Consider the following 26,335-nt stretch of genomic DNA (forward strand, 5'->3'; position numbering starts at 1 on the left):
ACACGGAGTGGGACCGCTCAGATTGAGCCGGTAGAGGTGTTTTCTGAACTTCCAATGATTAAATTTCAGCCGTGGCATAACTCGTGGAAGTCCTTAATGTCTGTACCTTATTATACCATGGCACTCTTTGAATCTTGGGACAAATTAGTGCCTTTGATTTTAGATGTCCTCGACCATTCCTCTTGTCAGTCTGAGGATAACCGCTTTCTGAGCATGGGTATCATATCTTTCAGAGAGTTTTTAATATTTAATAGCTCCAAGCAGAGATGCCTACTTTCTAGGGTATCTACTTATTCATTTCCAGGTTTCCCGAGTGGCCTTTCATCCACACCACCACGACGTTGCGACAGTTCCTCTGCACCCGAAACACACCGTCGACGATCGTTGCAACTATTAGGTTGGTACAATGCTGTGATGATTTCTAATCAGTTTTAGCGCTGACGTACTACCAGAGATGATGATTACTGAGTATGCTGTCGACGTCTGTGCGAACAGCAGGTCTTCCAAAATGGTGATCAGCTCAGCTGTCGTAATAGTGGACGGAAAGATATTGCATATAAGACCCTGCAAAGAATGAACTCGTCATCATACGTATTATATTCAACGTTACTTTTTTTGCGTCGGTTCGCCACTTTACTTAATGAAAATAACTGGTTGAGACATCACCTTCTAGATTTCTTTCACTACTAATAACGAAAAATACACAAATAGTTTGAAATCATTGTTTTCGTTAAACGACTATGTTTAACAAAATTTATAAAAACAATGTATTGAAAATCTGTTTAACTAAGATGCATGAAAGCTGTGGCAATTGTGTACATTCTTTACGTAAGTATAGTCTGTCAGACGATTTCGGCCACGTGTGTGAAATCTTATGGGACTTAACTGGTGAGGTCATCAATCCCTAAGCTTACACACTACTTAACCTAAATTATTCTGCGCTCCGGTCGCAGGTTCGAATCCTGCCTCGGGCATGGATGTGTGTGATGGTCTTAGGTTAGTTATGTTTAAGTAGTTCTAAGTTCTAGAGGGCTGATGACATCAGATGTTAAGTCCCATAGTGCTCAGAGCCATTTGAACCATTTTTTTGAACTAAATGAATAGCTACAAAAAGCCAAAGGATGTCAAATGTCTGCTAAACTTCTTTTTCTGTATTTCAGGTTGTCACTGTGCCACGGGACATAAATGCAGACCGAGAGGGAGGCCTCCAAACCAGAGGCGGCTCCACATCACTGGAACGCGTCACCGCTCACAGAAGAAGAAATGCTTGAGAATGTAACGAACCAAGACAACTTCCACCTCAGGAAGATAGAGAAGTTCAGCACAGTGGCAGACAAGACCGACTCGGTGCTAAACGGCAACAGTTAATGCAAGACAATGATTTTGTGACACCAAGTAACCTGCCTCATGCGATCAGTGCAGGAAGACAAACCTCAAAACTTCCAAAAACGTGTTGTTCCGTCCACTTTCTCTTTAAAGACAGTGAGCCGTGAACACACAGTGTTGGTAACATGGACTAAATGTGGGTACATCGCTCTGCGAGGTTGTTAGGAGCAATTCAGCTACCATGCCGTTACTTTTTATTAAGTAATACTAGAGATAATGCGTACCGACAACAAAAAAACTTTGAGACATAGTGTACGTGATATATATGTGAATAATATATGAGATATCTTAATGCTAACCAGGGGTTAATTAATGGTGCAAGATTAGTCGATGTTCTCTAAGGCGAGGACATCATCAGTGCTAAATTGATTGACTCCGATAATACTCTGCTCATATCCTGCATTAACTTCACATCTTCTGACTAACAATGACTTCCAGAATGATAAGAAAACAATTTCCAATAGAAGTAGCCTTCATTATTACCGTTAATAAAGCACAAGGTCAGACTCTTTAAAGGACAGGATTGCATTTGCCTGAAGTTGTTGCTTTGCAAGGACAACTATATGTGGCTTTTTCGTGAGTTCGCATATTCATTGATATTTATGTTTGTGCTAAAGACATATACAGCCAAAAAGTAAGCGATCGTCGCATTGTTACGGCTAGCATCATTTTCAAAGAAATGCTGTGAAATAAAGACGTTTTAAAAAATAAAATTAATGTGATAAAGAATATCTGCTCTTTATACAGTTACAATTAACGGGGTTGTACACGAGTACAATGACATCAGTTTTTACAGGGAGACCAATATTTGTCACAACTATTTCAAATACAATTCCTTTTTTAAAATAAATACTTGCATTTATTTCTTTCTCTGTTACTATGTTGCATATCGATGACTGATCATGATAGTGTGGGAGTTATTCGCACTGGTCAACCAGTTATCATTAATTACACTAGTCAACAGCCATTTTGTATTTGGGATGTGATACATCAACTAGTATGTATTTTGGTGTGTAAAATCCGAATATACCTTTCAAAATATTCTAGCACGTACCATTTTTGAGTTTTTAAAGGTTTTTTATTTGTCGTATTCAGTATTTCGCTTTTTGTTGGTCTTTTGTTTTGATGTTTAACTTTTTGCTTTTGATTTGCAGAGGAGAGCTAGAGAAGATCCACAAATCGTCAGTAAATGGTCGTTGTGGTAATCCAGTAGTGTGAAAGAGATCTTCAGTGAGTGTTTACTGTGAAAAATAGTGCAAACTTTTAGTGTTTAAAACTTACACTGAGGAAAATGGCAACTACTAAATCTCGTTGCTGTCTAAACCACCCCTACAACTTTTGTTATGTGTGTTGGAAATTCACTCCAAAAGCCTAAAGAAAACCAATCACTGATTTGGTTAAGAAATCATATAAATTGCATTTTGATTGTCCTGATGGTGATCAAGAAAAAATTTTGCACCTCACATTGCCTGCATAGCTTGTTTTACAACCTTAGCCGAATGGTTTAAAAGAAAACGCCGAGCCATGCCATTCGCTGTTCCGATGGCTAGGTTTGAGCCTTAAGACCATTATTCAGACTTATACTTCTATCTTACAGATATTTCGGGACGTTCAAGCAAAACTAGACATAAAATAAAGTATCCAAATGTATCTTCAGTGCATTTGCCTCTGCCCCATGATGAGGGGTTCCCTGTTCCTGTCTGTAACTTGAAAGGCACGGAACCAGACACCATGTCATGTGTATCAGAAAGCATTGAACATATAGAAGAGTACTGCCCTCAATATCATGACACTTCGCCTCAGCCCTTTAATCAAAAGGAACTAAACTATTTGGTTAGCGATCTACAACTTTCGAAACAGCAAGCTGAACTCTTGTAGTCGAGACTGCAACAATGGAACCTTCTAGCACCAGGGACAAAAATTTCCTATTTCAGATCGCGAGGTGCTTCCTTCGCTCAGTATTTCGATATGCAGAACTCAGTGTGTGTATGTAGAGACGTCAGTGGTCTGATGATGCAGCTAGGTGTATAACATAATCCACAGGAGTGCCGATTATTTATTGACTCCAGCAAAACCATCTTGAAAGCAGTACTATTGCATAATGGCAATGCATTTCCATCGGTACCTTTGGCTTACGCCGCAGACATGAAAGAAACTTATGAAACCTGGCTTTGCTGCTAGAGGCGATCAAATATAAGGCTCATGAATGGCAGCTTTGCTGTGATTTAAAAGTTGTTGCACTCCTTACAGGTTTACAGGCTGGATGCACGAAATACGGCTGCTTTTGTGCATTTGGGACAATCGTGACACCAAGAACCACTATACAGTCAAGAAATGGACTATAAGGAAGTCATATGTTCCTGGAAACGTAAATGTGAACAACACCCCATTGGTTGAGTCCGATAAAATGATTTTGCGTCCCCTTCGCATCAAGTTAGGCATTATCAAGAACATTGTAATGGCTCTGGATAAAGAAGGTGAGGCCTTCAATCACTTAAAAGAAAAGTTTCCCCGATTAAGTGAGGGAAAGCTCAAAGAGGGTATATTTGTTGGACCACAAATAAGAAAATTTCTGAAAGATCCAACCTTTGATACCAAACTCACAGATATCCAACTAGGTGCTTGGTCGTCTTTTAAGGCAATTGTGAAGGGCTTTTTGGCTAACACGAAAGACAAAAACTACGTTACCATTGTCAATGATCTGTTGGACAATTATAAGAACATGGGGTGTAGAATCTCGCTTAAAATCCACTTTTTTACTCTCGCCTTGATTTCTTCCGGAAAATTTTGGAGCGGTAAGCTTTCCCCCAATGAACCATGGACCTTTCCGTTGGTGGGGAGGTTTGTGTGCCTCAGCAATACAGATAGCCGTACCATACATAGGTGCAACCACAACGGAGGGGTTTCTGATGAGAGGCCAAACAAACTTGTGGTTCTTTCAGTAGTTGTAGGGGGCAACAATCAGGATGATTGACTGATCTGGCCTTGTAACACTAACAAAAACGGCCTTGCTGTGCTGGAACTGCGAACGGATGAAAGCAAGGGGAAACTGAAGCTGTAATTTTTCCCGAGGGCATGCAGCTTTAGTGTATGGTTAAATGATTGATGATGGCGTCCTCTTGGGTAAAATATTCCGGAAGTAAAATAGTCCCCCATTCGGATCTCCAGGTGGAGACTACACAGGAGAACGTAGTTATCAGGAGAAAGAAAACTGGCGTCTACGGATCGGAGCATGGAATGTCAGATTCCTTAATCAGGCAGGTAGGTCAGAGAATTTAAAAAGGGAAATAGATAGGTTAAAGTTAGATATATGGGGAATTAGCCAAGTTCGGTGGCAGGAAGAACAAGACTTTTGGTCAGGTGAATACAGGGTTATAAATACAAAATCAAGTAGGGGTAATGCAGGAGTAGGTTTAATAATGAATAAAAAATATAGGAATGCGGGTAAGCTACTACAAACAGCATAGTGAACACATTATTGTGGCCAAGATAGATACGAAGCCCATGCCTACCACAGTAGTACAAGTATACATGCCAACTAGCTCTGCAGTTGACGTAGAGATTGATGAAATGTATGATGAGATAAAAGAAATTATTCAGATAATGAAGGGAGACGAACATTTAATAGTCATGGGTGACTGGAATTCGATAGTAGGAAAAGGAAGAGAAAGAAACTTAGTAGGTGTGGTGTGCATACTGTAAGACCTTCGGTACACACACCATCAGATTTTTTGGCTTGTCGCTCTAATGAAGTAGGCGAGTGTCAGCAATATGTCTCTTGGTCTTATCGTGGCGTGTTTATCTTCTGCTGTTAGGTCAGACGATAGAAATGCCACTTGCACGCTTAGAGTAGCAGATTGATGGTGACCGACTTTAAACAGAACTTGATTAATATTCACACACATTTATTAAAATAATAAAAAAGCATAGACATTACATAACTTGATTCTGGATGCTGTTTATAATAGACAATCTGAAGTCCTTTTGGTCTTGGTACGTTAATCTTATTCTCACATATCTCAGATACTTGATGAAGTGTCTGTACATTTATCTTCATGGCTATGTACAGGAATATGATAAACTTCTTAGGTACAGACTGAAACTTGACTATAGACTGGTACAGACTAATGCAGACTGGTACAGACTGGTGCAGACAAATTCAGACTGACTAACCGGAGGTCTGTACACTTGTTATAATACCTCACGCGTTCAGTGTGATCCGCGAGGAGAAAAGGTTCTACATTAGCAGCAATCTCATTGGCTGCGTTACATATTAATACGTGGATCAGCGGGAGCAGAATTTGGGCCGTCTCTAAGGCAGCGCCATCTTGAAGTGCAGAGACAGACGAGCGCTGCGCCTGCGCTGTTGTGCTTAGCGGGGCGCGCTCTAGTGGGAAAGTTGTGTACGCGCTGACTACGTGCAACTATGTACACAACAGTAGGTGAATATGGAATTGGGGTAAGGAATGAAAGAGGAAGCTGCCTCGTAGAATTTTGCACAGAGCATAGCTTTAATCATAGCTAACACTTGGTTCAGGAATCATGAATGAAGGTTGTATACATGGAAGAGGTCTGGAGATACTGGAAGGTTCCAGATAAATAGGGGGGGGGGGGTGTAGGGAACGACTGATAAGATTGGGGGAAAGTAATACAGTAGAAGAGGAATGTGTAGCTTTGAAAGATGAAATAGTGAAGGTGCAGAGGTTGGTTCAAATGGCTCTGAGCACTATGGGACTCAACTGCTGAGGTCATTAGTCCCCTAGAACTTAGAACTAGTTAAACCTAACTAACCTAAGGACATCACAAACATCCATGCCCGAGGCAGGATTCGAACCTGCGACCGCAGCGGTCTTGCGGTTCCAGACTGCAGCGCCTTTAACCGCACGGCCACTTCGGCCGGCGAAGGTGCAGAGGATCAAGAAGGTAAAAAGACGAGGGCTAATAGAAATCCTTGGGTAACAGAAAATATATTGAATTTAATTGATGAAAGAAGAAAATACAAAAATACAGTAAATGAAGCAGGCAAAAATGAATACAAACGTCTCAAAAATGAGATCGACAGGAAGTGCAAAATGGCTAAGCAGGGATGGCTAGAGAACAAATGTATGGATGTAGAGGCATATATCAGTAGGACCACTTGTATGAATATCAAGAGCGCACATGGAAGCCCAGTTCTAAGCAAAGAAGGGAAACGAGAAAGGTGGAAGGAGATGGTCTAAACAAGGGCGATGTACTTGAGGACAATATTATAGAAATGGAAGAGGGTGTAGATGAATATGAAATGGGAGATATGATACTGCGTGAAGAGTTTGACACAGCACTGAAAGATCTAAGTCGAAACAAGGCCCCGGGACTAGACAACATTCCATTAGAACTACTGACAGCCTTGGGAGAGCCAACTCTGACGTAACTCTACCATATGGTGAGCAATATGTATGAGACAGGCGAAATTCCCTCAGACTTCAAGAAGAATATAATAATTCCAATCTCAAAGAAAGCAGATGTTGACAGATGTGAAAATTACCGAACTATCAGTTTAATAAGTCACGGATGCAAAATACTAACACGAATTCTTTACAGGCAAATGGAAAAACTGGTAGAAGCCGACCTCGGGGAAGATCAGTTTGGATTCCGTAGAATTGCTGGAACACGTGAAGCAATATTGACCTTATGACTTATCTTAGAAGATAGATTAAGGAAAGACAAACCTACGTTTCTAGCACTGTAGACTCAGAGAAAGCTTTTGACAATGTTGACTGGAACACTCTCTTTCAAATTCTGAAGGTGGCAGCGGTCAAATACAGGGAGAAAAAGGCTATTTACAATTTTTAATGAAACCAGATGGCATTTACAAGAGTCGAGTCCTATGAATGGGAAGCAGTGGTTGGGAAGGGGGTGAGACAGGGTTGTAGCCTATCCCCGATGTTATTCAATCTGTATATTGAGCAAGAAGTAAAGGAAACAAAAGAAAAATTTGGAGTAGGAATCAAAATCCAGGGAGAAGAAATAAAAACTTTGAGGTTCGCCGATGACATTGTAATTCTGTCAGAGATGGCAAAGGACCTGGAAGAGCAGTTGAACGGAATGGACAGTGTCTTGAAAGGAGGATATAAGATGAACATCAACAAAAGCAAAACGAGGATAATGGAATGTAGTCGAATTAAATTGGGTGTTGCTGAGGGAATCAGATTAGGATATGAGAAGCTTAAGGTAGTAAATGAGTTTTGCTATTTGGGGAGCAAAATAACTGATGATGGTATAAGTAGAGAGGATATAAATTGTAGACTGGCAATGGCAAGGAAAGCGTTTCTGAAGAAGAGAAATTTGTTAACATCGAGTATACATTTAAGTGTCAGGAAGCCGTTTCTGAAAGTATTTGTATGGAGTGTAGCCATATATGGAAGTGAAACGTGGACGATAAATAATTTAGACAAGGAGAAAATAGAGGTTTACGAAATGTGGTGCTACAGAAGAATGCTGAAGATTTGATGGGTAGATCACATAACTACTGAGGAGGTATTAAACAGAATTGGGGAGAAGAGAAATTTGTGGCACAAATTGACTAGAAGAAGGGATTGGTTGGTAGGACACGTTCTGAGGCATCAAGGGATCACCAACTTAGTATTGGAGGGCAACGTGGAGTGTAAAAATTGTAGAGGGAGACCAAGAGATGAATACACTAAGCAGATTCAGAAGGATGTACGTTGCAGTAGGTACTGGGAGATGAAGAAGCTTGCGCGGGATAGAGTGGCATGGAGAGCTGCATCAAAAGTCTCTGGACTGAAGACCACAACAACAACAACAACAACAAGCGTTGAGCATCGTGATCGCTTTCACCAAGACATTCGTACCATGGAACACCGTTACCATGGCCATTGGAACCCTTCGATGATGGGTGACTACTTGTTAGGGAGAGTGATGAAACGGCAAAAAAAGAAGAGCTTCGTCGTCGCATATTTCAAAAACCAAAGACGATTATAGGGGAACTAATTTGGACCTTTTATTGGCATAATGCTCATATGAAGGGTTTATTTACCTCCACTTTTCTGTCTATAATGCTTCTGAAATTAATGATCCAAAAAAACAGAAAGGAAGGTTCATCTCTAGCAAGAAGCGATATGCTTGAATATTTCTGGTATCTCAACTGCAGATTTTTCAGCCTCATTTAACTTTAGGACTCTGTACCTCACAATGAACAAAAACGTACTTGTACAACTCTTGAAATAAGCCCTTCATATATACATACAAAATATTATTGATTTCAAACGTTCTGAATGTGTATTTTTGTTTGACTTAATTGTGTCAATTTTCGCTATTGCCACTTTCTATTCTGCTGTGTATCTAGGAAATGTGACGTCATAGAGAAAAACTGATTTTACCAGTGTATTCAGCACCGCAAAATTAGGTAAATCCACTCTTTTACAAACCAGATGTAGAAAAAAAGTTTAATTTTGTCAGCTAGTGGTATTGTATGAGTGGCACTGAGGTAATGGGCTACATCATTATTGATGATGAGCAAGTTATAACGCAGCATTCGTGGTTTAGCTGTTGTGTCATTAGCTTGAATCTCTTCAGAATAGTGAGTACCCACCACTTTATAAAAGCTGTCTCCACCCTTGCCAAGTGAGCTGATGCATTGTCTCTGATTTTTTCTTCTGAAAAGAAGATATTAAATCCAAGTATAGCTGCGTAAAGGAAAGGAAACTGCTCAGCCTAGCGTATGCGCAGCTGCCGAAAATTTCAGCTACAAGTAAACTGCAATCCTCTTCCGGTGGCATTGCTCGTATATTCTGCAATCAGATCTGCAAACCCAGTTTCGAAGTAATATAGGCTGGTAGCCAGCCCGACCCTTATCTTCACCTTATCTTGCACGATTGAGATTACTCCGGTTCCCTGAGTTATAATCGCAAGTGGAGACCCCCACGTATCTCCATCCTTATCGCTGACAGCAGTTTATTGCTGAATAGTGTTTGTCCTCGTATTTTCCACTGCTATGTATGGGGACGACTGCTGCTGCAGGATCCTGAGTTAACTTCTCTTTATTTTTAGTGATAAACTATTTATTGACGTAATATTATTCTGCTACTTCGGTTACCCTTGTTCCGTATATTTGCTCCCACAGAAACTAACGTAAGCTGCGATCAGGAACGGAAGTAAATATGGCGGCGTACGGTTCATAAGTTCTAGATTGTGCGCCCGTGCCCAATATCGGCTCCGTAGTATCATGTGACACTACAGATGATGATTACTCAACTCATGCTAGAACACATAATGTTCCCAAGATTCCAGCATCTTTCTCCTTTCTCTCCGCCCCTGACCTGTACCTGGGGTCATAAATGTGACGGCGTTGCCTTCAGAGTTTCCAGTCGGCTGTCATTACGAGGTTGCGCGGTTGCTTTGAGGAAGCAGCGATTCATCTTGGTAGGGAGGACGCAGTATGTTATCTTGGATGGGGAGTTACAGACGGATACAGAGGTATCTTGAGGAGTGTCTCAGGGAAGGGTGAAACGTCAGTGGACGCCCCAGGATACAACTACTTGACAGGCGGGAGGAAGGTGCAGGCTGAGTTTACCGAACGCCATTTGTTGCTTCACAATCGTTGGTAATCCTTTATTTAATGTGATATACTTAAAAACAACAGTAACATATAAGTCAATAATAGCTGACAGATAGATATCAGGACGGCAAACCAAAAGGAGCAAGCTTACATTAACTTTTTTTATTGTTCTTCGAGACAAGTAATACCTCTTTAAAATAACCAGTTTAACATTCATGAAAATGCAGCTCAAATGCCCTTTAGGCATCCGTAACATTACAACCAGGCAAATCTGACTTCACTACAATTACAGACAGAGCGTTACCACACCAATTTGAAAACCCGTCATTAGATAGTAAACATCAAACATGGAAAGTTGGCCTTATTTAGAAAATTATTTACCAATTGAGCGTTACCATTAAAATAATTTTGGGGCGGTTTTGGTGCTAGCAATTTAGCAACTTTTCACACGGGAATGTAACAATATTCAAAATTTTATAAGTTCAGCATTTGACAGTATTTCAGAATTTAAATGTTCAGGGTTACGACAAAGACCTTTGGCCATTAAAAATTTTCGAACATAAGGTAACAAGGATTTTATAATTTACAGAAGTGCACAATTGATGATTAAAAATCTTCAAATCAAGCAGCGATACAAGGCAAGGCCGGGCTGGCAGAGGCAAGGCTTGGTTAGGATGGCTTAGGGTAGCGGACACTTTGATTTAAACTTAAGTCCGAATGCCTTAGGATTAAGAACTTATAGCGAGATGCCACGGCAAGTGAGGAGTGCGAGCCGCCTCAGTGGCTACCGCAACACAGGAGGCGGAGCACAGCGCTGCACACACGTACACAGCCCACGTGGACTAGCCACGACCAGCCAGTCGCCGGGTGCTGAATAACATGCCGGGACCAACGGCTCCAACGCTACGAACAACTCCGGAAGCCGAGGGCAAACAAACAGACATATAATTCATGCAAGTAAGTAAATTCCCACGGCCCGATGGAAGAGTACCAAATGCAAACTCCGTCCCAGGCACCGACCAAAATCTAAGTGTTACAATGACTGCATAATTAAAATAAAGATTAACCGGTTTATAGCTTAACAGTAGTGACCAAACTCCCAAAAAATTAATTCATTTGGTAAGCTTAATAGTAAAAAAAATGCTTAAGCGTTAATACCTATGCAGAGGGAACAGTAGTAATAAAACATATCACACTGAAATATTTGTTTCTTTTAACAGAAGTGCTGGATGTCACCAAGTCCAAGTCCAACGTGGGCACAGAAACGAGCCAACATTCACTGGGCCGCAGGCTTTTGCTTGTCACGACCATGCCCGATGTTAAATTCATACCTGACCTTAAAGGTCAGGCTGAATATTCAACCTGAGTGGTCTATTATGTATGCCTTAGAACATATTCCAACCACATTAATTTCACACTTAAGCAATAACAACAAGATCACCGAAATGCTTAACAAATTACAATAAAAGGAAAACACAGATTACATACACTCAAATATGCATAAGGGGAGTTCACACAGAGAGGGGGGGGGGGGGATTTAGTAGCGCAGAGTGACGGAGAACAGCGGACAAACCAGCCCAAAAGGAGCAAGCCCAGCAGCGGAGCACAGTTGCCAAAACCCACAAGCAGAAGTACATAACCCAAAAATAAGGTAGGGCGGACGGTTAGCAGGGAAACTCAATGTGATCACGACACCCACATCAGCAGACGGTCACTCGCAAACCCGGATAGCAATCGCGCGCAACAGCGCAGAGCGCAACACTCTACACACACTGCCCCGTACATGTAGCCGCTCACTTGGACGAGCGACCACCGATCAGGCCCCGTGATCGCACGCTCATCGTTCGTCACCTTTTCCTCTCTCTCACTGTCCCACCGGCCGTTAACAACTTGCCTCCAACTTCCTCCAATCAAAAAGCTAACAACAAGTCGACCGAAGCGCCACCCGGTGGAGTGCCAGGAAAACGGATCGGTCACTAAGCAACGATACAACAGTCTGAAAACGACGCGAGACGGCACAAATTGTATTCGGACGCTTCCAGTTTAGGTTCCATTTTGATGATCAGGCAGAAAACATTAACAGTAAACTAAAACTTTGTGTAGATGGTGCAGTCTTCTGTAATGGGGTACTACCTTAAAAAGCTACACGAATATTGTTAGATATTGATAAGATTTCAAACTGGTGCAAGGAGCGGGAGATTCATTTAATTATCCATAAGGTAATATACGAGTAGTATAGTTCACAAAATGGAAACAGTAATATTCTATGACTAAAATATCTATGAGTCACAACGGGAGTCAAACAATTCCTAAAAGTATCTTAGTGTAACAATATGTGGGGATGAAATAATCAAATGGATTCAATCGTAGGTCAAGCAGGTATTGGAGTTCGGCTCAACAGCGGGATACTGTGAAAATGGAGTGATTCTATAAAGGAGATCTCTACTCGTGCGAAGTACCCTACAATTTCGTGAAGTGTGTGCGTTCCGTAGCAATAGGACTAACAGGTGATACTGAACGTATACAAAGAAGGGCGTCACGAATGGCCGCAAGTTTGTTTGATTCGCTGGAGAGAGTTATGGAAATGTTGAAAATCTGTATTGGTTCATTCTTTAAAATAGACCCCAAGCAGCCCTTGAAAGTCTACTTACAGTGTTTCAAGGGCATTATTAACTGAAGAATCTTGGCATCAGATCCTTTGTATCGCTCCCGTGAGGCCTGCGGAGACAAGGCTAATTACTGCAAACAAAGAGGCCTTTAAACATCAACCCCTCGCTTCATACGCATCCTCTTCACAGGGGATGTGGAGGTCTTTGACAATTACTCCCTGTGCTGTTAATCTCTCACCTCACCCTGGATCGTCGGCCCATGACTAGGTCTCTCGTTCTTTCTAGTAGATGATTACCGGTCAGTCTCTTCACGTAACATCGAGAAAGGTGGCACTACGGTAAGACACTGGGCTCGAAGTCGGGAAGACTGTCTTTCAAATCATGATGCAGAATAATCATCCTCCTTGCACGGAAAGTGGCCAGTTAGGCGTTTCTCTCTCTTTTTTTTTCTGCAATACTGCTATCCATCATCTCTCCGTTGATACCTCCAAACCTATCTTTTCGGATGAATATTTCGCAACGGACGAAAAAAAAAATTCCCATCTCAACTGTATGCAGGATTTTATGTTCTTTCTTTCTTCACTACCCAGTATTCCTAGCAATATAGCATGCACGGATGGACTGCTTGTTCGTAATTTACTGTCACTTGACCTGACGCCTGTTCTTAGCCGCCTCTTTTCACCGACAGGTTACCGAATTGTCTGAACTAGTCTACTGTCGCAAGCAATCCTCCACCAACGACTATCATTCCATCCCTCAAGCTCATTACGCACAGTCCGCTTTGCTCTTGTTATCCATACGACATTTGCATTTCTGTGACTCAGTTTCTGTTCAGTGTCTTCTGTAGTATTTCCCATCATCACTTTATCTGCAGACGGAAGATGGCTGCATTTCGTTCCTGAATACGTGGGTTCCAATTCACAAAAGCCCGATAGTGTTTTAAAACTACTTCTCACACTACTTCTAGGTTTTATACTCGACGCTTCTGTCTGCTAAGTTCCAGTTGCGCATCATAATTTTGACGCAACGGTAAACATCACATTTCCGTTTGTAAATGTGTAGGTTGATTATCTCTCTCCAATTACCATATATTTTGTCATTTTTCTGCGTTTGTTGGCCAAGAGCGCATCATTTGACCCCAGTATCCTAATACCTTCTGTAGGTACATCACTCCCTTCTGTAACCAAATGACTCGCCATATTTCGTGGCGCTCTCTCGATTTCTCAGAAACCTTTTGCATCGGCTGTAGGGAAGCTGTATATTCGTGTAGTGGTCGTCGATTTCTGCAGCTGTAATTCTCAGTACTGGCACTTACTCGCTGTAATTTAGGTATTCCGGCTTTTCTTGTGCCCTCATCTCTCTCACATCCATTCTCTCACCTTCCGTATGTTGTTTGCTATCCTAAAGACCTCGCTATTTCCATGAGGGGTACATCTCGTGTCTAGTGCTTTATGCCTCGCTTCCACCCATGACTCTTTGCTGGATCTCTTTCCTGGAACGAACTAGCTTATCCTTAAAGCTACTCCACAGTGCATTCACAGCCACGTTGCTCAAACAGAGATCCATTTCATCGACGTCTTCCACAAACCCTTCCCGTGCTTGATTCTCCTTCAAGTCCTCTTGTCTACTTGCAAAGCATATCACTTTACCTTAGCCTCTATCTGTTCTCCGTCTGGTACTTACAAGTGAGTTGAAAGTGACATAAAGTACGTAGTGTTGAGAAAAAGCAACGTCGTAGCATTAGTCATATGCCACAGATTCTCCGGATAGGGTCTCCAGGATCTGTCAAGAAGGATGTATATTTTATTGAAACTATTACCAATGTTCAGTAGAGCACATTGTTTGAAATTATGAAGATAGCAAGAATAAAATGTGGAAGAAAATATTTTCTGTATCTTCTATATAAACCACTTTGCAGTTATAAGGACTGAATGTCATGAAAACAACTCGGTAGTAGCGAATGGCGTGGCACTGGGTTGCAGCCGATAGCCGATGTTATTCAATCTGTGCATTCTTTAAAGAATAAGAATCTCCAGAGAAGTTTGGAAAGGAAATTAAAGTTAGGCAGAAGATACCCAAATAACTTGCAACATCAGCTGACAGGAAATTATGGTATCTTGAGGAGCAGGGTTAAAATGAACATTGCAAAAGTAAGAAGAGGGTAATAGAGCGTACAAAATTATGTCAGATAACGCTGAGGGAATTAGATCAGGAAACGAGACACCAAAATTTGTAGAAAAATTTTGCTATTACTACAGCAAGATAGCTATTGGTGGCCCAAGTGGAGTCACTATAAAAGACTGATTGGCAATAACGAGAAAAGTGTTTCTGAGAAAGAGGAATTCTTTGAGATCGAATACAAATGTAAGTGTTTAGGGAATCATTTAAGAAGGCATTTGTCTGGAGTGTAGTCTTAAATGGAAGAGAAATATGAACAATAAGTTGTAAGGATCAGAATATGGTACCTCAGAAGAATGCTGAAGATTAAATGGATACGTTTAATAACTAATGCGAAGGTATTAAATGAAACTGGGGAGAAACTGCGTTATGGCACAACTTCACTAAGGAAGATCGGTTGGTAGGACGCATTATGGGCTATTCAATTTGCTTACAGAAGGAAGTTTAGGGGACAAAACTATAGTGAACGACCAATATGTGACTACAGTAAGCAAGTTCAAGTGAATGTAGATTTCAGTAGCTAAGCAGAGATGAAGAGTCTTGCACAGTGTAGAACAGCACCAAATCAGTCCACAGATTGGAGACCACACAACAACAACAATGAAATGATTTAACATTGTCATTTTATATTTGTGCCGCAAAAATATGTAGTGATTGAAAGTGACTTTTTTTTAAGTTTTCCCCAACCACCACTGAACCATGGCAAGGCAGACTCGAGCGCAAGCTCGCATCCAGAACGAGAAGTCGGGAGGTGACCCAATACCGCAATATCGTGGAGCATAAGTTAGGTCATTATCACACATCACTTGAAACTGAGGTAAGAATCAGCATTTCAGCAGGATGCCCTCGCTGTGGAAGTAACATAACGTCATTTACACAGCTCCGCAAGGCGCCATAACTACACATCTATCTTACACAAGAACGTCTTTCAGCGTGCTGATATTGCAGAAAAGCACCAAGCTAAATAGCTGGAAGTCAGAATTGGGACACCAAGGTGTGATGAAGACTGCCGATGAACCTAAAAACAGAGGCCACATTTCGTCAACCTTGGCAAGATGTAACATCATTGCCTTCGACAGACAACTATACTGGGTGGTTAGAAAGAGCTGAACAGGTTATACGGGTCTTGCAGGATAGGTAAAGCTAAGCAGCAACTGTTAAGAAAATACTCGGCACAGTGCGTCATTTTCGAGTTAATTTGCATTGAAGTTAGCTAATGAGACCACTGCACACGAAGATTCTAGCAACCTGACAGATACAACAGGTCTCAGTTGTTCTCATAGTGTACATAATAGCACACACGACAGCCCAGCCTTTAGCTTGGATTCGATTCTCACTACCGTCCCGTGTCCAAATTTTGTATTGCTCCCTTGTTTGGTGTTAGGAAACCAAGCTGTTACATCCCAGGATACTATCCCCAGCATACACTATCCATTCATCTACGTTCTATCTTGACAAGTGCTGAAAGCTAAACCACCTGTGTCAATAACGAGCAGGCTATCAGCTGGGGGGGGGGGGGAGGGGGGGGGGGAGGGGAGTGCTGAGGAAGTTACCAGGGAACAACTGAGTGGCCAAGTCTGCAAGCGAAGTATAATATCATCATGGTAGCCAAGAGACACCATCATACTAGTTGTAAAGCAGAATGTGGCAAAGATGGCCTAGGCACAACACATCAGCAAATATCCAGGTGCTAAACCAGCAGAAAAGAGCCCCTGAAAGGTGAAGTTGCGAAAATCTAACGACACTAGGTTAGCTGACAACGATGGAAAATCAGGACACATGATGTCTTTGCCATCCCCACCGCCGCAGAGCGCACAGAAAGCACCAACATAAATACCCCACCCTTCTGAACAAATGCCTTTATCCGTTTCGCATCTAGCCAATGACGAACTCCAATAACCCTTCTTCAGCGTAAGTGTGGAATAGTGCCTTTCTATCGAATGACACTGGGCCACCAATAGTATGTACGAGTGTTTAGCGAATAACTCCCCATCAGCGCTGGAATGTAAGAGAACGTAACACTGGTCTCTGACAGTGTTCTAGCAACAGTGGACATCGGAAGACGCTGAAGAAGGTACCAGCAGAGTGGTCGGAACGTCGTTTATTTTAGAAGGAAGTACGACGCGGCCTAACAACCAAGATTTTAACTTTAGTGACATCGGCTACGGAAGGCTGCAGAATTGAATAAATATCTCATTTTTTCAGCCCAGTGCGTAGTCTCAGGCCTTGTCTCAGTTACAGCTATCCAATTGGGAGATCTATTACGCTAGTTGACCCTTGGCACACCTTGCCATCTTCAGTTTCCTATGGAGCCCCATTTCCTGCTGGAAGGGCTCTGCCCCTGCCAGCTGCAGTACCAACAACTGAGGCAGCGCTAATAGACTGCCATCACTCTGCAGGCCTGCTGGAGGCCTGACCTGCATGACCAGGACTTTGTCCGTTATTGGCCTTCGAGGAGGGCCACCGCTGCTGCTGCTCGAACCATTCCTGTGGTAGACATCGATTCTGCTGGCTCCTGCCCCGTCAACAGGAGATAGTGGCTGACAACTGCATGACATAAAGTACTCCAGGTGGACCCGGGGATGTGTCTCCTGAGTCTAGATGTTCACCAGCAAGGAGAGCTCTTTGGAGATCGGTACATAGAGCTGGAGGCCATCAGCGTCCATCGGTAGATGCCACTTGTTGACGTAAACATTGCCACCCAACATCTTATTGCACCAGCAGAACGGCATCCCAACCTCCCCCCCTCCCCCCCCCCCTTTCCCTGACGAGGCCACTGGCACGCCAGCCCGACTGTGGCACAGAATCTTGGAAGGCAATCCTGTATTACTTTTTAGTAAATGTGTCATTGTGCCGGCCGGAGTGGCCGTGCGTTTCTAGGCGCTACAGTCTGGAACCGAGCGACCGCTACGGTCGCAGGTTCGAATCCTGCCTCGGACATGGATGTGTGTGATGTCCATAGGTTAGTTAGGTTTAATTAGTTCTAAGTTCTAGGCGACTGATGACCTCAGAAGTTAAGTCGCATAGTGCTCACAGCCATTTGAACAATTTGTGTCAATTTTTTTCACGGCGCTTTCGAGTGTAGTTAGATCCTCACCACCGCATCCTGCTCAGCTCTCTCCTGATGACTGTAGAGGTCTAGGACCGAACCCTATAAAGCTAAGAACACATTTGCGGCACTGACTTGATGGGCCACGTGAATTTGCAGATGTACAGCCTTATCGACTAATTTCAATACTAATGATCTCAGAAATGGCATAACATATCGAATTTTTTCTTAACAATCATTTCTCATCAGAACCTACCCTACACTACCCTTACAATGTTTTCAGACTGCTTCTGACCACTCCGTATATACTTGGGCTCCCAAGCGTCTTTATCATCCAATATCTGTGAAGCAGGATCGAGGCAGAATCTAATTCTTGGTGCGATTACTGAAAAATGAAACCGTGTTGTGATCTTCCACAGTGAAATTATATCGGGAGGCGAAAACCAGTATTGCATCATGCTCTCTGTCTTCCATACGATCACTCAGCGATAAAATAGATGATTTCCATCCATTTACTGATTGTACATAAGACAATAAACATGAAAGTATTTAACCAGAAATGTGAAAGCAGCGTTTCTAATTTATGGCTTTGCAGACGTTTGGAGGAATGGTGCCATGGTGTGCGCCCTCACCGATGCAGTGCGGTGTTCCCTTCAGCTGGTCGCCACTGCGCGATGTGCGCTGATGCGCTGGACGATATTACGCGGTCTGCTGCGCCGCAAAATTCCTCCAATCCAAGAGCGGAATGCTGGCGCCGCGAAAACCGCTATGTGGAACGCATTTAATAAGCTCAGCATCTTGAACCACTAGTCTTCTTGGTTGTGAACATAAAGCTATACATTGCAACAACAGTGTAACATTATCCAAGTAACGGCTGCCAAACAAGAGAAGAAAATGAAGAAGTTTTCAATCTTCAGAACTGCAACTCGTATAAAAATCGAAACAAATTCTACAGAGTGCATGTTGTGTACAATTAGCTTTATTGTCTCACTAGCTGCAGTGCCCAACGTTGCCCGGTATGTTTAATATTTGCCACAGGAAGTAATAGGCCCTGTGCTTTGTCGTTACTCATAGTGAATGCAAGCTGCATGGGAAACAGCAATCGCTTTGAATCGAAGGGCACAACTGAATCATTACATATCAAGGGAATGCGACGAATGAAAAGGTCTTCACCGATGGCATTCATAAAAATCAGGTTCTAGGCTTCCGGTTCTGAGCATTGCAAATATACATCAATTCCTTACCAACAATTGCATCTTTATGCTTTGATTCCTTTTTAAATTATCTATTAAAGGTATATGTCTGTAATTCATAAAGTGCTAGAAACATAGTTGTAAAATGCATCATTTTATCATTTGAAGAAACTTAATTTTCTGCAAGTTATATTTTGTCTATAAATATCTACAAATTTGTAATGTATAAATATTTCACTTATTTATAAATGTTTTGTACAATGCAAAAACATTTTGCGATAAGTATCTCATTGTGATTTTGGAGAATTCGTCTTCTGTTGTTTCAGATCAGGTTTCACTGTTTCAAGTACGCCTGTGTTTGAGCACAACTCGAACTATTCGAATTGTTACGTCACAATTCGAGAAACGTAGGCTTCTGTTCGATTCTGCCAGCGAGCTACCGACTTTTGTTTGCACTATATCAACGACCTTCCTTAACGTCTGTATGACATTGTAAGTTTTAACACTAAAAATAACTGCGAAACAGACTAAAATATCTTCTAGGCTGTGTATCATATGTAAGAACGACAGCTAATCAAACAAGAGTCTGCAACCACATTTCTGTCAAATTCCCGCCATCTAGTGACGTATGACGGTACTATCTCCAAGACGGATATTGCCGCTGTAATTTATTCGCAATAGAAATCACAGTCAGTTTAACACAATGTATTTCGTTTTGTATGAATTACAAACAAACAAATAAACAAATGAACTCTCTTCTTTATATATATCTAGCTTAACACCCACTAATATTCTTTGTTTGTTGTGACCACTAAAGTTTACTGAATTTCATATTATTTATCTGTATGAGTTAAAACTGTGAATGTGACTGTGATGGGAAAGCGGAGCTGATCCACACTTAGAGCCAACTCTGAGACAGCAAAACTACTAAAAAATAAAAAGCTATTATCTATCGGCATATCAGCATCTGTTCAAGAGTACGCTAACAGATAACATTCGAGGTATGCCAGATACATGACACCAGTTATAGTTGCGTAAAGGTCGAGTGCAGGGCTGATAGAATTGCTTAAGGATTCGGTTGAGAAACTAGCTAGTTCGTTTTTGTCAGCCTAGAGACGTTGTGGTTCAAAACACGATTTCGCTACAAGAGGAAATTAGAAAACTAGGGGTAGGTTTCTAATTGTTCTTTAACATGAGCATATTCATCGGAATACAGATTTAGAACGTGTCTAAAAGTGTCTCAGTCATTTCAAAAAATCATAGCTTGTAAAATATGAAAGACAGAGAATCATTTTTTTTTTCCTTTGTCTTTTGTTGTAGGTTTAGCTTGGTGTGTATTAAAATGGCGAAAGACCAGAAGAATGTGCAATGTGTCAGCTGGTATGCAGGATCCATATCTGTGACAACGGTACTGCAGAATTATCGACGCCAGTATGGATGAACACCACCGACAAAAATGAGCGTAAAGAGAGGGTTCAAAAGCTGTAAAGTGACAGGCAGCGTCAAAGACTTTCCTCCAAATGAAAGACCCCCTGCCGCTCCAGAGCGGGTTAGAGTGCGAGTTCCAGTTCAATTCGTCGTGCCTGCACGATCAATGAAGCAAGACCATCCCTCCATAAAGTGTTACGTAAGCGGTTACGCCCTTTTGCGTACAAAGTTCAAATGGTCCAAGAACTGGAACCAAACGATGGCCGTCTACGGTATGCATTCTCGTGTTCCATGTCGGTTATAGATGCTGACAATGACTACCTGAAGAAGACCCTTTCTTTCGATGAAACAACGTTCCATACTTCTGGGCATACTAATCCCAACAATATTAATATCTGGGGCTCCAGAAACTCACGCAATACAGAAACACATCTGTCATAAGCAGAAGCTTAATTTTTTCTGCGACTTTCACGTTGCTCGAACAGTCCCTGCTACCACAGATCGAAGTATTCCATCGTCTTTCAGCATGATGGTGCCTCCGCAAATTGGACATGGAACTGGTATGCACTGGGCTGTGCTGAACGATATGTTGCCTGAGAGGTGGATGGGTCATGAGGGTCCCATCTTCTTTTTCTGGTGTTATGTCAGGGATCGCCAGTAAATGACATAACTGCTCTCTGCGCACCGATCAATGAAGCAATCAGACCTGTTAATGCTGCTATGTTGACTCATACATGACTAAAAATCGAAAATCGCTGTGGTATTCCATAAGCGATGAGTGAGGCACACAGTCAAATTCTGCTATAACACAAATGAGTTTGAGGGCGTGTTACAACAAACAGCGAGGATCTATCTCTAATAGTATCCAAGTTTATTAGTTTATTGTACTTTAGTTATTTTTAACGAGACCTGCGCACCCTTTGTGACAAGATTATGGACTACACAGTGGCTTCCAAGAAGACGTACCAGAACAGTGTCTACAATTCCGTTAAGGGATACTGAAGATCACACAGGATTCTGTAACGAGTTTTTCGGCTGTTTTTGTGTGGTCACGACGTCCTCTCCCGAGTCAACGTCATACCAAACTCTTAAATCCATTGTCCTCTATTATTTACTAGATATGTTCCAATCTTTGTCTTTTCCAACAGATTTTCCCTCGATGGCTCCCTCTAGTAACAGAGGAGCTACTACCTGATGTGGTATTTCATCTGCGTTGGTTATTGGTTGACGATAATCAGCACGAATACATTTCTTCTACAAGGTAAGTTACGCAATGAACATGGCTATTTGAGTAATGATGTTGGTTCAAGCAGACAAGAGGCTAACAGTAACGGAGAAAATCACACATCAAGACGTCCTTGAGCACTTTCTCTTTCTTTTTTTTGGGGGGGGGGGAGCATCAGTCTTCTGTCTGGCTTGATGCGGCCCGCCATGAATCTCTCTCACATGCCAGCCTCTTCATCTCAGAGTAGCAACTGCAACCTACGTCCTCAATTATCTGCTGCATGTATTCCAATCTCTGTCTTCCTCTACAGTTTTTGCCCTCTACAGCTCCATCTAGTACCATGGAAGCCAGTCCCTGATGTCTTAACAGATGTCCTATCGTTCTGCCCCTTCTCCTTGTCAGTGTTTTCCACATATTCCTTTTCGCTCCGATTCTGCGCTCTACCTAATTTTCGACATTCGTCTGTAGCACCACATCTCAAATGCTTCGATCCTCTTCTGTTTGTGTTTTACCACAGTCCCTGTTTCAGTACTGTACAGTGCTGCGTTCCAAATGTATCTTCTCAGAAATTTCTTCCTCAAATTAAGGACTACGTTTGATATTAATAAATTTTTCTTGGCCAGGAATGCCCTTTTTGCCAGGGCCAGTCTGCTTTGGACCTTCTCCTTGCTCCGTCCGTCAATGGTTATTTTCCTGCCTAGGTATCAGAATTCCTTAACTTCATCTACTTTGTGATCCTGATGTTAAGTTTTTCGCTTTTCTCATTTCTGCTACTCCTCATTAACTTCGCCTTTCTTCTATTTACTCTCAGTCCATATTCTTTACTCACTAGGCTGTCCATTCCATTCAGCAGGTCATGTAATTCCTCTTCACTTTCACTCAGGATAGCAATGTCAACAGCAGATCTTGTCATTGATGACCTTTCACCTTGAATTTTAATTCCACTCCTGAACCTTTCTTTTATTTCCATCAGTGCTTCTTCGATATACAGATTGAACAGTAGGAGCGAAAGACTCCATCACTAATTTAAACTCCTTTTTAATCCTCGCATTTCATTACTGGCCGTCCACCCCTATTATTCCCTGTTAGCCCTTGTGCGTACATATATTACCCGTCTCTCGCTATAGCTTACCTCGATGTTTCTCAGAATCTCGAACATCTTACAACATTTTGCATTGTCGAATTCTTTTTCCAGATCGACAAATCCTATGAACGTCTCTTGAGTTTTCTTTAGTCTTGCTCCCAATATCAGCCGCAATTACAGAATTGTATCTCTGGTGCCTTTACCTTTCCTAAAGCCAAACTGATCGTCATCAAACGTATCCTTAGTTCTCTTTTCCATACTTCTGTATATTATTCTTGTAAGCAGCTTGGATGCATGAGCTGTTAAGCTGATTGTGCGATAATTCTCGCACTTGCCAGTTCTTTCAGTCTTCGGAACTGTGTGGATAATATAAGACGGTATATTGCCAGATTCATACATTCTACACACCAACGTGAATAGTCGTTTTGTTCCCACTTTCCCCAATGATTTTAGAAATTCTGATGGAATGTTATCGATCCCTTCTGCCTTATTTGATTTGAAGTCCTCCAAAGCTCTCTTAAATTCTGATTCTAATACTGGATCCCCTACCTCTTCTAAATTGACTTCTGTTTCTTCTACTGTCACATGAGAAAAATCTTCCCGGTCATAGGGGTCCTCACTGTACTCTTTTCACCTATCCGCTCTCTCCTCTGCATTTGACAGTGGAATTCCCGTTGGACTCCTAGTGTTACCACCTTTGCTTTTAATTTCACCGAAGCTAGTTTTGACGTTCCTATATGCTGAGTTAGTCCTTCCAACTATAATTTCTTTTTCGATTTCTTCATATTTTTCATGTGGCCATTTCGTCTTAGCTTCCCTACACTTCCTACTTATTTCATTTCTCAGCGACTTTCTCTGTATTCGTGAATTTCCCTAAACATTTTTATACTCCCTTTTTTCATCGATCAGCTGAAGTACTTGGTTTCTTCGCAGTTACCTTCTTTGTACCTATGTTTCTCCCTCCAGCTTCTGTGAGTGCCGGTTTTTGACATTTTCATTCCTCTTCAACTGTGCCGCCTACTGAGCTATTCCTCACTGCAGTGTCTGTAGCCATAGAGACCTTCGAGCGTATCTCGTTATTCCTTAGTACTTCCATAGCCCACAACTTTACGTATTGGGTTCTTCCTGACTAATCTCTTAAACTTCAGCCTACTCTTCATCACTACTAAATTGTGATCTGAGTCTGTATCTGCTCATCGGTACGCCTTACAGTCTAGGATCTGATTTCGGGATCTCTGTCTGACCACGATGTAATCTAACTGAAATCTTCCCGTATTCGCTATTACAGAACTCAATTAGTCTTTCTCCTCTCTGATTCCTTGTCCCAAACCCACATTCTCCTGTAACGTTTTCTTCTACTCCTTCCCCTATAACTGCATTCCAGTCCCCCATGAATATTAGATTTTCATCTCCCTTTGCTTATTGTATCACCCGTTCAACATCCTCATATAATTTCTCTATCTCTTCAGCTTGCGACGTTGGCATTTATACGTGTACTATTGTTGTTTGCGTTGGTTTGCTGTCGATTCTGATAATAACAACCCTATCACTGAAATGTTCACATTAACACACTCTCTGCTCTACCTTCCTAATCATAACGAATCCTACTCCCGTTATACCATTTTCTGCTGCTGTTAATGTTATCCTATACTCACGTGAGCAGAAATCCTTATCTTCTTTACATTTGACTTCACTTGCCCCTGCTATGTATAGATTGAGACTTTGCGTTTCCCATTTCAGATTTTCTAGCTTCCCTGCCACATTCAAGCTTCTGACATTCCAGGCCTCGACTCGTGGAAAGTTATCCTTTCGTTGATTATTCAATCTTTTTCTCATAGTCACCTCCCCATTTGCAGACCCCTCCCGGAGATTAGAATGGGGGACTATTCCGGAATGTTTTGTCAATGGAGAGATCATTAGAGCCTCGCAGAGTAGCCGCGTGATTCGAGGCGCCATGTCACGGATTGCGCGCCCCTCCCGCAGGAGGTTCGAGTCCTCCCTCGGAATGGAATGTGTGTGTGTTGTTATCATAAGTTAGATTAAGTGGTGTGTAAGTCTAGGGACCGATGACCTCAGCAGCCGTCCGCGGTGGCCGAGGGGTTGTAGGCGCTTCAGTCCGGATCCGCGCGACTGCTACGGTCACAGGTTCGAATCCTGCCTCGGGCATGGATGTATGTAATATCCTTCGTTAGGTATAAGTAGTTAAGTAGTGAACCTGTGGTCTAGGGGTAGCGTCTTTGATTCATAATCAAAAACGTCTTCGGTCCCGGGTTCGATCCCCGCCACTGCCTAAATTTTGATAAATAATCAGCATTGGCGGCCGAAGACTTCCGGCATAAGAAGTCAGCCTCATTCTGCCAACGGCCTTGTCAAAGAGGGCGGAGGAGCGGATAGAGGTTCAGGGCACTCTCTTGTCCTAGGGGTGGGAAATTGCCCCTAAAAGCGGAAGAATCAGCAATGATCAACGCCATGAGGATGTAGAAGGCAATGGAAACCACTGCACTAAAGACACGTAACGTGTATCCACGGGACATGTGGCCTGTAATTGAAGAAGTGTCATGATGATCTCTCCATTGGCAAAAGATTCCGGAATAGTCCCCCATTCGGATCTCCGGGAGGGGACTGCCAAAGAGGAGGTTACCATGAGAAAAAGATTGAATAATCTACGAAAGGATAACGTTCTACGAGTCGGGGCGTGGAATGTCAGAAGCTTGAACATGGTAGGGAAACTAGAAAATCTGAAAAGGGAAATGCATAGGCTCAATCTAGATATAGTAGGGGTCAGTGAAGTGAAGTGAAGTGGAAGGAAGACAAGGCTTTCTGGTCAGATGAGTATCGGGTAATATCAACAGCAGCAGAAAATGGTATAACAGGTGTAGGATTCGTTATGAATAGGAAGGTAGGGCAGAGGGTGTGTTACTGTGAACAGTTCAGTGACCGGGTTGTTCTAATCAGAATCGACAGCAGACCAACACCGACAACGATGGTTCAGGTATACATGCCGACGTCGCAAGCTGAAGATGAACAGATAGAGAAAGTGTATGAGGATATTGAAAGGGTAATGCAGTATGTAAAGGGGGACGAAAATCTAATAGTCATGGGCGGCTGGAATGCAGTTGTAGGGGAAGGAGTAGAAGAAAAGGTTACAGGAGAATATGGGCTTGGGATAAGGAATGAAAGAGGAGAAAGACTAATTGAGTTCTGTAACAAGTTTCAGCTAGTAATATCGAATACCCTGTTCAAGAATCACAAGAGGAGGAGGTATACTTGGAAAAGGCCGGGAGATACGGGAAGATTTCAATTAGATTACTTCATGGTCAGACAGAGATTCCGAAATCAGATACTGGATTGTAAGGCGTACCCAGGAGCAGATATAGACTCAGATCACAATATAGTAGTGATGAAGAGTAGGCTGAAGTTCAAGACATTAGTCAGGAAGAATCAATACGCAAAGAAGTGGGATACGGAAGTACTAAGGAATGACGAGATACGATTGAAGTTCTCTAACGCTGTAGATACAGCAATAAGGAATAGCGTAGTAGGCAGTACAGTTGAAGAGGAATGGACATCTCTAAAACGGGCCATCACAGAAGTTGGGAAGGAAAACATAGGTACAAAGAAGGTAG

Source organism: Schistocerca serialis, chromosome 4 (genome assembly GCF_023864345.2).
Source record: "Schistocerca serialis cubense isolate TAMUIC-IGC-003099 chromosome 4, iqSchSeri2.2, whole genome shotgun sequence".
Taxonomy (NCBI): Eukaryota; Metazoa; Arthropoda; class Insecta; order Orthoptera; family Acrididae; genus Schistocerca; species Schistocerca serialis.